This window comes from Protopterus annectens, chromosome 8.part0 (assembly GCF_019279795.1).
Source record: "Protopterus annectens isolate FY-2018-M chromosome 8.part0, PAN1.0, whole genome shotgun sequence".
Lineage (NCBI taxonomy): Eukaryota > Metazoa > Chordata > Ceratodontiformes > Protopteridae > Protopterus > Protopterus annectens.
Genome location: NC_056741.1, coordinates 448,836,531 through 448,850,976, shown reverse-complemented (window position 1 = coordinate 448,850,976; position 14,446 = coordinate 448,836,531). Strand labels below are relative to the sequence as shown.

General features: G+C 45.1%; 1 protein-coding gene across 1 annotated transcript in view; it reads right to left on the bottom strand.

Annotated features, from left to right (window-relative positions):
* Window positions 1-2,349: 2,349 nt before the first annotated feature.
* The window catches only part of ILF2 (interleukin enhancer binding factor 2), a 140,267-nt gene continuing 128,170 nt past the window's right edge, over window positions 2,350-14,446 (bottom strand). The window contains exon 15 of the mRNA XM_044079968.1: window positions 2,350-2,548. The gene's annotated coding sequence lies outside the window, so the exon portion shown is untranslated. The remainder of the gene's footprint in view (window positions 2,549-14,446) is intronic.

Genomic DNA, 14,446 nt, shown 5'->3' with positions numbered 1-14,446 from the left:
TGCATTGATCCTGCCCTGAAACGTATTTCCTGCACGACTGACTAGGATGTCTAGGTAGGCATCTTTGGTCTCTGGTGGCTAACCAGGCATTCTTGGAAGCTGCTGAAGGATGAGCATTTTGAATTTTGGTATAACCAGAAAGATTTAGAATGGAAAGAGGATGGGGCACCATGTGCCATCTTGTGTACCAGGAAGTCTGGAATAGAAACCTTGCCCATCTGTTCTGCAGAAACATGCTCTATTGCCTTCATGTAGAGCAGACAAATGACTTGCTTTTTGGCCTCTGCCTACTGGTTTGGAGGAAGATCTGGGAACCCTTTTGGGGCTGGCAGAGTAGAAATAAAATCTGTATCCCTGGGACACTCAGGACCCAGTGGTAGTTTGTAATGGTGGCCCAGTTGCTTGCGTGGAAGGAGAGCTTTCCAAGGGAACAAGCAAGTGGGCAGAGGGAAAGCTTTCCAAGGGCACCGGCAAGTGGGCAGAGGGAGGGGGTGGAAGTAAAAAGTCATGGAGTTTTCACCAAGGGGGTGGCTTTGCACTCCCTGGTTATGAAGGAGAAACTCCATTGCTTAGATCTCTGCATTCCCTGGGGTTGTTGTCTGGGGGCTCTGCTTCTGCTTGGTCTGGGCTGGCCTGGAGGAGGCAGGAAAGGACCAGTGATTGGAGGCCTAGTCTGCATAGATTTAGCTCGTTTTTAAGACCTCTTCTGCCTTGGTGCCAAATAAGTTGTCTTTGTGCAAGGGTGCGCGCCCAGTAGTTTGGATAGGACATGGGCTGGCAAGGTCTGTTTAAGCCAAGCATGACTTCCAAGGACAGAACCGGTGTCTGCTGCTCTGCAAGATGCTTCTAAAGCGCCAAAACTACATTGTAAGGGGTTTTTAGTTTTGACTTGCAGAATGCATTAACTTGTAACTTTTCTGCACACCAGGAAAAGATTGTTTGAGTTCCATGGTATGTTGCCATTTCAGCATGTGGAACTGACAATTTAATGCTCTAATATCAAGAGTAGCAGAGGTGTATACTTTACCCCATATGTTCTTAGCTGAAGTTGCTTTGATTCCTTTAGGTCCTTGAGAGATGACCTCTGGGTCAGCAGGACTTTTGAAAAGAAATTTGAGAGTCTGGGACCAATACCAGTCAGGTTTCCTGGGAGCAGGAGGGAGGTCAGACTATTCCATAAAATCATCCACATCCAAGACGGGAGGAATGGCCAGAGGTCTGTGCTATGGAACATCGAAGAATTCCCTGTGTGACTGAGGATAATCCTCACATTCCCAATGGAAATGCTCCCTTAAAGTATGTAGCATTTCCCCAAAGGAAAAGTACTCTGGTGGAAAATCCTCATAAGCAGAGAGGATATCTTCATATTCAGATGCAGTTGGACTCGTTCAGATTAAACTACTGGGGAAAAAGTCACTTGGAAGGGGTAGCCTGGCTTCCCCTTATAAGCATTATAAAGGTATTCCGCCATTTTTTAAGCATTTGAGACTGAGGCAAGAGATGGTGCCCGAGCTTGGGTCTTTAATTGGGTGTGGTTCGTACCCTGGGCCTTAAACTTGGCAGTTTTCAAAAGAACTGAAAACGCGAAAGTCAGTCAAGTACTGTTAGTGTGAAGTACTTCCTCAGAAGCCAATGCCTGCTCAGCAACTCCAGACCCATCCAAGGTAGAAACATCTGCAGAACCCTAAGTTGAAAAGGAGTCTTGCAGCATACCAGACTAGTGTCTCTGTAGTGGCCTGCAAATCCACAGAAGCGGACAACAGGGAGAACAGACTAGCTTACCGGAAGCATAGTCAGCAGTTTTGGACCAGTGCGGTTTTGTCTTTATCCTTGTGTTTTTTCGCAAGATCCGTAGTTGGATGGCTTACCAAAGCCATAGTGGAATTAAGACAGCAAAAATATCTAGCTACAAAAAGGGCCCAATAAAGTACAGTTCTGGCATTAAAGCACAAAAGCAAAAGGGGAGGTTGTGGTCTGGGCCTAATCACGACAGTGAGTCTGTGCGGTACTTGCTTTCCATAGGCAAGACAATTGTTGACTGACAATCTGTTAGAGCAAGAAAAAAGGATCCCCAATGGGATATTTGGCTTTAGAAGACCAACTTCAATTCAGAAACTAAACTCAGGTAGTGGCCGACTGGCACTCTTGTACTGCTTCAGGCTCCTAGGCAAGAAAGACCGATTTAATGGTGTCTGCTGCCTGATTTTATACAGACGACCTGACGTCAGTCGTTCAGCAACAGACAGAAATACCAAGCCTCTGGTATTCAGGCCAACTGAATGCTACTTCTGGCAGGATAACCCAAATGTGATTACTGCAACAGTGAAACAGAATCAATAACTCAACTGATAAAAGGAACAAACATTTATTGCGCAGTAAACAAAACATCTTGAACATAAATAAAACCAGTCCTAAGTACAAAAAGTGACATTGAAGGCGCCTTCAGTTTGGTCCAATACTGCACTGAAGCACTTCCATCTGGGTCTCGTACGATGGGTGGAATTCCTCACGTCATTGGGGTAAAAAAAATCTGATGCTGTGAAGTGCTCTAAGAAATATCAAGAGAGAATTCAGTTAAATTTTAGATAAATTATGAATTAAACATAAGTGGCAATAGTTCCATGTAATAAAGTCAGCTCATATTCATACACTACGTAAAAAGTACAACTGTGCAAGCAGTCTTCATAACTACAGATATCCAAAACATTATCTAATCATAATGAGAACATGCTAGATTCCCAGCTACTGGTCAGATTATACCATGAAATAATGTTTAGGCTCTTCCCCTTTGAGGAAAAAAGATGGGGAGCTGGACACCAAATGGGGTTAAGATACGAGGAAGAGACAGTGTCGCAAAAAGGGGTTGGAACCACTCCCAAAACAAAACTTGGGGGTAGAGAGGAATGTTACAAGCTTATATTACAGAAATTAAGAGCTTACAATAGCAGTAGATGTCACATTGACCATTGCAGTATTCCAATACTGATGGGTTACCCTCACTGCGGTAGCCAGATGTCTAGCATTTTAAAGCCAAAAATCTATATGCTTACACATCCAGCATGACAGCCTATGATCAGAGGGGTACATAACCAGATGTAAGAGCACAAGATCTGACCAAGGCCAGGAATCCTGAAGTGGAGTAAACCGCAATAAACTAAAATCAGCTAAAAGGACAGGTACAATACTGCAACAGCGATCAGTAGAACATTCATATACTGTTAAGTTCTTGCTCAACTTTAATGTGCTCTTAGATCACTGTTGCAATATTTCCAATACTGTTGGATGGATTCCCACATTTCCAATACTGTTGGATGGATTCCCACATCTTTAAGGTTGGGTAGAATAAATGGACTATAGACAAGGGTTACCAATCCAGAACAAAGCCCTTTATCTAGGAAAACGCATCCACAGAAGGCACCAAATACTGCTTTGATGGAGTGGGCTCAACAGGTGGAGAGAATCTTGAAGAAAAAATGGATTGAGATCCAGTTAGATAGGATATTTAGATACACCTAACTTACCTTTCTAGATGGAAGGCAAGCTGATTTACCTAGGGTTCAGTTTTTCCAAGGTACAATTAAAGTTGTCCGTGCACATCCAGGGAGTGAAGTCTCAACCATGCCTAACTTTACAAGTTAACAGAACAAGGATGAAAGACCCTTTTACTACCCTGGGCATGAAAAAAAGGCTTGGCAATACAGCAGACAGGGTGTCGATAGCCTCAAGTCCTTGGCCTCAAGCTCACAAGAATTCATACTGCAGGCATACACATCTAAAGTCAGAACATGGGAGGATGCTACTGGCAACGTCCAAAAAGATAAGCAGTAATTAAAACAGTTTGATAGGTTCCAGCCACCATAATTCAGACTGAAATACCCCCCCACCCCCATGTCCTGTGGACTCCAAAGAAAACGCAAACAGCCAACCATCTGGACAAGGCTTGCTCAGACCATGGCAAAACACAGCTGGTCACTCAGACCCACAGGTTGCCATCAGTCTGCAGCATTAGTGCTCATTAGAGAACTTCCAGGGAAAGTAAAAGGTCACTCCACAAGAGCTATATAGCACCCTCGTTGGCCTTTCAGGCAAGGTTACACATGGATTGAATTTGTGGAGCAGTAACATGGGTAAAGCCTCATACCTTTTATCACTCATTACAAAGTAGATTTTGACCTCCAGGAACAGGGCTCCCTTTGGATAGACAGTTCTGAAGAGCATTTTCCCTTGAGCCACCCAAGAAAAAGGTGCTAAGCACTCTGTCCCAACCAGCAATGAATGAAGGCGAGACAGGACAACAGCAAGTTGTGTACTCACCAAAATGTTCCAATTTTGTCCATCTTCCTTCATTAGAGTCCCACCCTTCTTCCCCCATCTTCACTCCTGGAGGATCAAGTGGTGTCCTTGCAAAAATTGGAAATATTCTGCATCTCTTCTTGGATATAGCTATATTTTAGAGGCATTAACTATAGTATTTGCAAACCAGATCTGGGTATACGTCCCTGTGCATGATGGGATAGGGTGTAATCATGAGCCAGTGGAGGCTCGAGCTTTTTTACAGGCAGAGTGAAAAAATTGAACATGGAACATTATGGTGAGTACATACTTATTTTTCAGATCCTACCCATACACACTGCTTCCTGATACATTTGACTCCGGATCTGATCTCTCCCAGTCAATTCACTTTCACACTGGACTCCTTGTACTCTTACACAAGGTCTAAAGCTTTCCTCAAAGGGACTTTGTCCAAAGCCATCCAACAGATAACCTGATCATCCAACAGATAACCTGATCCAAGGGGATCAGTCTAGTTCTGGAGGTATTAAAGCCAGTTACAATCTGCTTCTGCTACAATAAAGTCCTTGTGGGAGACCAATTCTGGTACTCCTGCTGGAAGAGTTTTTGAAGAGTCGTGGTGTTCCACTAAAACTGGGCATTACTCTGCATTAACCTGTCTTAAAACCAGGGAGTGTGTCAGCAAGATGTTCCTTCTCAGCCATACCAGTAAGGGATAAAATGTTCTGCATGGATAAACATAGAACCAAAGCCTTACAACTGTTCCATCTCCCTTGCATCCAACAAACTAGGCAGAGTAAAAGGTTCCCTTTTCCAAGTGAGACTTGGCCTAGTTTAAAACTCTGCCTACAGCCCATTCCACCTCTTCAAAATGTTCTTAGATAGCTCTGCAAGGTTGCCACTGTTGTCTTTGCATACCTTCGTTAAGAGCTACAAATTGGATAGCATTTCCAGACCTCTGGACTCCTTTGCCTTTCCCTTGAAAAGGCAAACTGCCATGATGCCACCTAGGATAAAGTAGCTTGTGACAGACCTGCAGGTCTGATCAGATGGACTGAATGAGTAAGATAAGAAAGTGAGATTAATGGCAATGCAGTTGCATATCTGACATCTACATTTATGGTAGGTACAAAACTGTACTATGTCCTTCAAGAATGCAACTGCAGTCCTGACATATGGGTTGAATACCATAGCCAAGCTGGGGGTGGTAGGATCCAAGATAAGGATGGTGTAGCTAAAATGCCCTGCAGGACTGCAGAAGCAAAGCCTGCTCGGGATCTGGAATATAAAGGCAGGTTGTAGTGCTTGGAAAATGTATGCACGGAGCTCCATGTAGCAGCTTCTAGAATGTCCTTTGTAGCCACCCCTCTTAGAAAGGCTGTGGAGGTGGCTGTGGCTCTGGTGGAGTGTGGCCAGATATTGGCTGGCACACCTTTTCCATGGAAAGGATAGCAGAATCTGTTTCCAATCAATTTTGAAATTGTTTTTTTGGAAATTGCCTTTCCTTGTACTCCAGCAGCGTAAGCTACAAATAGTTGGTCAGACTTTGTTGGCCTTTGTTCTGTCCAAGTAGTAGCGCAATTGCCTGTGTATGTCCAAAGTGTGCAGAAGCTTTTCTCCTTTATTTTGAGGATTGGGAAAGAAAGTAGGCAGGTGAATTACTTGATTTAGAGAAACCCTGGATATCACTTTTGGCATGAAGGAAGGACTGGTTCTTAAAAAGACTCCGTCCTGATGGAAAATGAGAAATGGAGGTACTGCCATGAGGGCCTGTATCTCTGAAACTCTTCTTGAATTGCCAACAGAAACTGTTTTCCAGGAGAGAATTTGCAATTCTGAAGATGCTGCTGGCTCAAAAGGAGGAAGAGTTATTTTCCAAGACTAAATTGAGGTCCCATGCAGGCACTGGTGGTTTTCTTGGAGGTTTAATATTCTTTATACCTCTTAGAAACTGTCTTAGCAAAGGATGCGAAAACACAGGTGGATCACAGTTGTATTTTGCTGAAATTGCTGAAGCGTGTATTTTTATGGAAGAATATGAAAGGCCATTGTGCAGCATTTCTGCCAAGTATTCTAGTATCTGTGGCATGCTCATTACTGACGCATCCTGACCCTTGTTGGCATTCCAGATGTTGAATCTCTTCCATTTGGCTGAATAAGTTTTTCTGGTGGAAGGCCTGCGCACTTCCAGTAAGATCTCTTGAACTTTTTTGGAGAGAGAGAGAGAGAGAGAGAGAGAGATATGGGGAGAAGTCATGGAACCCTCCAAGCTATTAGTTGCAATGTTTGCAGGTTGGGAGGAACTGTCCTGTAATTGTGCTGAGATATAAGCAGAGGCCACTGAGGCAGGAGCCACGGCTTGGTGCGAGTTATGCTCCTTAGTAATAGATACCAGTGCTGTCTTGGCCAGTCTGGAGCTATCAAAATGCCTTTTGGTTGTTCTGCTTTGATCTTCAGTAACACCTTGGTCATTAATGGTAGAGAAAAGCATAGATTGTTAGAGAATTCCAGCGGAAGGAGAGAGCATCCATTCTCCAGGCTTGAGGATGGTGTGTCCTTGAGCAGAACTTCAGATGATGATTGAGGTGTGAGGCAAAGAGATTTAGGTCCGGCCTTCCCCATGCATAAGTTATTTGTGAAAAAATGTCTGGATGCAACATCCATTCGTGCGGGTCCATAATGTTTCTGCTTAGAGACTGTCCGCCAGAACATTGTCCTTGCCTGGGACAAACTGGGATTGCAACTGTATGTTCAGTTTCAGGGACTTTTCCCAAAGAGTCATTGTTGGTCTGCAGAGTGGGTAAGAATGGGTGCCTCCCTGTATGTACCACATAAGTGGTGTTGTCTATCTTTATTAGCAGATGACCTTGCTGAAGAAATTTTCTGAAGGATTCGATTGCATGAAGCACTGCCAACATCTGATTGATGTGCAGATGCAATTCTTGGGGTGCCCATTGTCCTTGAATGCATCTGCCCTCCATGTGCACCCCCCATCCATGATCTGAGGCGTCTGCTGTAATGGTTTGGCTTGCTTGAGGTTTGAAAGACATGCCTTTGTTTAGCTGGCTTGCTTGTGCCCACCACAGAAATTCCTTTTGTAGACGTGGAATAGCTTCTAAGTTGTGGCTGTGTTGAGAAACTTTAGGTACCATTGTAGTTCATGTGTAGTCTTGCCAGTGGAATCAGAAGAATGCAAGATGCAGGATTTTCCTTGCAGTCATCTGGGTGAGCTTTGCTAGGCTTTTGAAGTAATCTGGTAATTGTTCTGGTTTTTCTTCTGTGAGGAAAGCCATTTTTGAGTGTGTCCAGTTTGGCTCCTAGAAAAATTATTTGTTGGGATGGCAGTAGTCTTGATTTTTGAATGTTGACTGTGTATCCCAAAGCCTGTAGTAAGTGAATGACAGTCCAAGTTTCTTATCAAGGCTTGCTTGCTGTCCGCTTGTATAAGGCAGTCCAGGTAAGGGTATATTTGTATCCCCTGGGGTCTGCAATGTGCAATTACTGATGCCAGGCATTTCAAGAATACTCTGGGCGCAGTAGATAAGCCAAAAGGCAATGCTGAGAATTGATAATGCTCTGACCCTGCAAGAAATCTGAGGTATCTTCTGCAGCTGTGTCTGATTGGGACATGCAGGTATGCCTCCTTGAGGTCCAGAGTAACCAGCGAAGACCCCTTGCCCAGCATGGGAAGAAGTTGCTGTAATGTCAGCATTTCGAATTTTGGCACAAGAAAAGTGTTTAGAGCGGACAAGTCCAGTATAGCTCTCCATTGCTTTTCCTGGAACAAGGAACAATCTTGAGTAGAATCCCTGGCCTTGTTCCTGAGGAACCTTTTCTATTGCTTTGATTTGTAGCCGCTTTGAAACTTGTACGAGTGCCTCTGCCCTTTGATTTTGTGGCAGGTCTGGCATGCCTTGTCTTGTTGGTAAGGTATGGAAGTGGAACCTGTAACCTTTGTCTATTATGTCCAAAATCCATTTGTCCTTTGTAAAAACGTGCCAATTTTTTGAAAATAAAGATAATTTTCCGCCTAAAGGTGCTTCTTTGAGCCTTGGTCGGCGGTGTCAAAGTCAAGTCATTGTGACTGTCCCTGTGGAGCAGTAGAAGTCTATGCCCCACTTCACCGATTAGTTGGTTGCCATTGACGGCCCCTTGTAGGAGCCTCGGTATTGCCCTCTACCTAGAGCACGCCTGTTTTTCCCCTTTGGAACTTGTCAGTGTCTGGAAAGGACCAATTCTTCGAAGGCCAATTCCTACTGAACCTCGGTGGCTGAACCTGGAGGAAATCTGACTTTGTACTGATTTAGTCTTTTCCTCAATTGATTTCAACACACCCTGTGCATTAGCACCAAATAGCTAGTCTTTTTCCAGAGGTGCATCTAGAAGCTTTACTTTAACATGATCTGGCAATGTCTGTTCTTTCAACCAAGCATGTCTACATATGACGGCCCCCGTCATAGCTGCCCTACATGAAGCTTCCAATGCATAACCACACTGAAGAAAATGATTGCTAACCTGCTGAGTATTATGAACCAAATCCTGCAAGGCCTATCTAAAGGCTCAGGAGAGGCTAACTTTCTGCAAATCATCCATCAAGAAATCCTGATACTGAAACATATGAAAAAGACAGTTAAGTGCCCTCATGGCAAGGGTGGATGAGGTATAAACTTTTTTACCCCACCTCTCCAGGGACCTAGATTCCCTGTCTGCGGGCAAAGGATTTTTGGCCGTGGAAGTGGCCACTCCTTTGGGCCCCTGAGAAAGTTTCTAGATCAACAGAGTGGGCCTTAAGAGATGTTTGTGTGTTTCAGGAACCCTGTAATATCAGTCTGGCTTGACAGGAGCAAGAGGGAGAGAATCAGGAGAAGTACTGGAGTCTGAACACATCATCCAATACATCTAACACTGGGGGTATAGCTAAAGGCCTGTGCTGGGGTAACTTAAGGAAAGTCCGAAGCCTTTTCCTGAGTCTGAGAAATCCTGGCCCTGCCACTGAAAATGCTATGAGTGGAGAATTTACCCGAAAGAAATATCCTCAGCAGGAGAGGCAGAGGGAATGGATTCATCAGCATCAGAATCCTCGTAGGCCGGGAAGGATTCTTCCTGGGAATCAGAATGGCCCGACTCAGAGGCTTCATCTGAGGAAAGGGTATCTGTCTGCTCAACCCTAGGCCTTTTGTCTGAAGGCGGCTGAGAACCTCTGTCTGGATGAGCCTGAGCGCCCCTGATTAAAGAAATTAGATCTGCAGCTAAAGTCATGATCTGTTTATCAGAAGTGGGACCCTGTGAAAAAGATTTAGGAGGGTGAGACAGCCTGGCTGGCAGCCTTAGCACGTGTGTAGGCCTTGATGGACAGACACAGGAGGCCTAGCTGCCCCAAGTGCTGGAGTAACTTTGTCCACCGGTATGGTGTCAGGCAAATCTTGGGCTTCGGTTTCAGGAGGGAAAACAACCGGCACTGGGGTAGCCTCCGGGACCGAAGTGTGTGGTAAAGCGGTGTAGTCTGCCTGGAGTGGTTGAATTACCGCCTCCGAAGAGACAGATGCACTCATGGCAGGCTTTAGCGTGGTGTCTGTCGAAGTCACGGGCCGTGAATGTCGGTCCCGGTCCTTCCTTTTTTGGAAATATGTGCAGTCGGTAGTTCGACGGCATGATATAGGAGTAATCCCCCCCCCCCCAAAAGTCTTCAGCAAATTCTGCCCGGCGCCTAAGTGTGCGCTTATTAAAGCAAGCACAGGCCGAGACGTCGTGGTCTGGCCTGTGCCAGGTCTGGGCAGAGGCAGGGAAGGCAGTAAGAATGGAAGTCCTGAAGAGGACTTAGTTTACCACAAGACAAGCAATTAACTTTTGCAGTTTTATCCGACAATCGGCTGAGGCAAGAAAAGGTTCCCCAACGGGGTACTTAGCTTTTTGGATCTGAAAACACAGGAGCTGGCCGACTGGCACTTGTGAACTGCTTCTGGCGCCGCGCGGCAAGAAAGACTGGAGAAGATGGCGTCGGCTGATGCTTTTGTACCCCAGCTGCTCAGACGTCGGGGAAGAGGCGACAGCCGACGCCAGACCCAGACTTTGGAATCCGGCCGACCGAAGGGCTGCCTGAGGCAGGACAACCCATATGTAAGGACTGCAGTTGCATTCTTGAAGGACATCTGTCAGACTGCTGCTAGTGACCTTTTAAGCATAGCTAATTTTTGTGCTATTAACCTATTTTATTTGGTTGGAGATTAGCCTTACCCATACCATGATCAATAATTATCTGAGAATAACTGGGATCATGCCATAGATAATTTGAGAGAACGTGTATGGGCACTTGGGAGCAGTCTTGGGGTAAATAGTTTACCCTCTGCACATCAAAGCTGCATTTGACCATGGACAGGGATGAATTTTGTTTCAAGTCATGGGGAGTGTTTCATAGCAGCAGTACCCTCCAAGATTCAAGTGTCCCTTGAAAAAACATTGTTGGTGTAAAACCTGAATATAACCCTACACTTATTTCAGATGACATTTGATTTGCAGGAAACCCTGGCTTTCAAGGCATCCTCTGACCCAGTACTAGACAGGTCAGCTCTTAGTAGGCTACAAGGTGTAGTGATAGGGCTTTGAGTAGGTCCATGCAAGACATACCTGGGACATCTGTGAGACTTCCAAGAGTCAGGAAATATGCATGCCCAAGAAAGCATTATATTCAAGGAAATATGCATGCCAAAGAAAGCATTATATTCAATGACTGTTCTGAAGGACAGAGGAACAATGACATTCCTAGACCTAGAATGTTCACTTCCACTTGCTATGGTAAATCCAAGTAGGCTTCCTGGAAGGTAAGATTCTGACTACCTCTAAAGTAGACATCACCCGATACAACAGGAACTGAAGAAACCAAGCAGTCAAGTTTAAAATCTTTAGATCCAAGTGAAGCTTCTCAGGACTGCAAAGATCCTTTACAGGATCCAAAATCCAGGAAGGTCCACAAGAGGAAGCCAAATCAGTTTACACCCATAGGGAACAAAAGGGCAGTGGCTTTACACTACTGCTTTCTGGAAGAACCTGGAGATTAGGGATGGGGTGGGAAGGCAAAAAGTCTAGGAGGCATTGCTGATACACAGCACCCCTCAGGGACCATCCCAGAGGAGGGACTGTGGCAAAGTCACATTTCGTGTTGTACAAGGCAATTTACAATGAGGCAATGTTAGAGCAGGGAATGCAATGGCAACTGAAAATCTGGCCAGCTATGACAGGCACCACTCATGAGGCACAAAAGCTCTACTAAGCCTTTCTGCAAGGCAACTGAAATCCCAGAATGTGCTGTGAAAGTGTTGTACAGTTGTGTACACCTACCATAAGTGTAGATGTTAGAGTGTATTCACTGTTGCAGTCATTACAATTTGGGACCCCCACACCCAGGGGGAGGGTAACCAGGACAGTGAATACACAGACATCTACATTTATTGTAAGTGTACACAACTGTACTACGTTAGTTTCACTGTTGCAGTAATCACATTTGGGTAGATTGCCAAAGCTAAGGTTGTTGGAGGAGGAATTTAGGTAGCATTAGGACAAGCTACAAGGCCCTGCAAGACTGCAGTGGCAAAGCCAGCTCTGGACTGAGAAAATTGGTAAATGATCATGCTTGGTCAAAGTATTACAGAACTCCAGGTAGTAGCTTCTAGGATGTCCCTGGTAGGGACGACAGAGGCTGTAGAGGTAGATGCAGCCCTGGTAGAGTGGTGACTGATGCCCTGTGGGACACTTTTCCAGGATGCTTATAGCAGAAATGAATGCAGTGGCCCATCATTTAGAAATTGTTTGCTTTGAAATAGCCTTACCCCATTTCCCTGCAGCAAATGCCACCATCAGTTCAGACTTCCTTTGAGATTTACTCTTGTCCAGGTAGAGCCTAACGTCTGCACATTTGAGTGCAGTATCCATTCCCCTTTGTTCTGTGGATTAGGCAAGAAGGTTAGCAAATGGACTGATTAAGAGCCACACTGGATACCACCTTAGGCATAAAGGGATTGGTTGAGGGACATCCTGTCTGCATGACAGGAAAGGCTCCACTGACAAGGTCCTGTGATTCAGATACCCTTCTTGCTGAAGTTTTCCAAAAATTAAATTTTAAATCTGCAGTAGCAGCCGTCTCGAAAGGAGGAAGAGTGAGTTTCTCCAAGACAGGTCCCAGGCTGGAGTTGGAGCTCAGTGATCTTAAAATTTTGGCCCCTTTGAGGAACTGCTTGAGCAGTGGGTGAGAAGAGGGAAGAGAAGAGGCTGTTAAATGAGCTGAAATGGCTGAGCCGTGAATTTTAGAGGAAAAGGACAAGCCCTTGTGAAGCTTGCCAGTTTCTGAGGTAAACTGGACACTGCTGTGCTCATCCCTTGAACATGGTTCCAGGCACAGAATTTTTCCATTTCACAGCTTAAGATTTCCTAATACTGGGTCTCCTTGCCTCAAATGATATCCATCACTGGTTTACTGAGAGATGGTAAAGAGATGATTAGCCAGGCTGCTAGGTTCAGTGTTTGAAGGTGCAGAATCTGGTTCGCTTGCTGAGACAACAGGGAAGGTGTCTGTGGCAGGTACCATAGGGCCGTGACTGCACAAGAGTGGATACCAGTGTTGGTGTGGCCAGTCTGGTGCAATCAAAATCATCCTTTGCTTGTCCGGTTTGATCTTTAGTAGTACTTTGGAGAGCAGAGGAGGAAAGGCATAAACTAATTTTGATGAGTTTTTCCCGTTTGTGGGGAATCCTTGTGCAAATTTTCTCCAACTGATAGTTCTGGAGAGAGGCAAACCAGTCTACATCTGGGCTCCCCCATTTGTCAACATGTTTAAAATCCTTTGTTCCAGTTTCCACTTGTGTGGGCCCATGAGGTTTCTGCTTAGTCCGTCTGCCAGTGTATTTAGGTTTCCTGGCAGGAATTGAGCTTGTAGATTCACTTGGTAGCTCGAGGCTGTGTTCCACAATGCCATGGCTAGTATGCAGAGGGGCTAAGAATGCATACCCCCCCTGCTTGTTTTATGTACCACATAAGTGGTGTCAGTCTTTACCATTAGTTGTCCTGTAAGAATGCGATCCTTGAAGGCTAGTATGCAGAGGGGCTAAGAATGCATACCCCCCTGCTTGTTTTATGTACCACATAAGTGGTGTCAGTCTTTACCATTAGTTGCCCTGTAAGAATGCGATCCTTGAAGGCTGTCAGAGCATTCTGTACAGCTATTTTTGATATACAGGTGCATTTGATTTTGGTTCCATTTGCCCTGACTGCCGGGTGAGCCCCCCACCCCCATGCATAGTCTGATGTCTGTTAGTGTTTGGACAAAAGGGGGTAGTGTGAATGGTAGTCGCTTTTGGTGGCAGGCCTCTGAAAACCAAAGGAACTCTAGGCATAGGCAAGGTACGACAGGAATCCTTTGTTTCTAGACCTGAGAATATGGACACCATAGGCTTTAGATATCATTGTAGTTTACTCATGCAGTCTTGCATTTGGAATTAGAATGCAGGAAGCCACCCGTCTGAAGGCCACCCGTCAAATTAATCAGTTTCTCTGGCATGAGGAAAGCCATCTGGGAAGTTTTATTCAAGCATGCTCCTAGGAATATATTTGTTGACAGGGTACCAGGTGGGATTTCATTTATGTACCCCACACAAGACAGCTCCCCACACAAGTCAGCTCCCTTTGTACAAAGGCCAGCTGGTTCAAATGTACATCCTGGCTTTCAACCTGAATTAAGATGGTCATCCAGGTATGGGTATACTTGAATAGGTCTGCAAAATGCAATAACTGGGGCTAGGCACTTTGGCTTATCTACTGCGCCCAGGGTATTCACAAAGGGCAGTGCAGAGAACTGATTGTGTGTGAAACCTGCTTTGAAGTGTAGCTAAACTTCTCAACCAAGCATCCTTGCCTAGCAGAGGAAGCAACTGGTGAGTCAGCATCTTGAATCTTGGATCACCAAAAAGGTGTAGAAAGGTCCAGGATTGGATGCCATGAATTCTTTTCTGGGTACCAGGAAGTCTTGAATAGAAACTGTCCCTTTTCTTCTGGTAGGGACTGAAAAGCCATATCAGAGAGTACTTGCTTTTGGGCCTCTGCCCACTGATTTGGAGGTAGATCCCGCTTGGAGTTGGCAACATATGGAAGTGAAATCTGTCCTTGG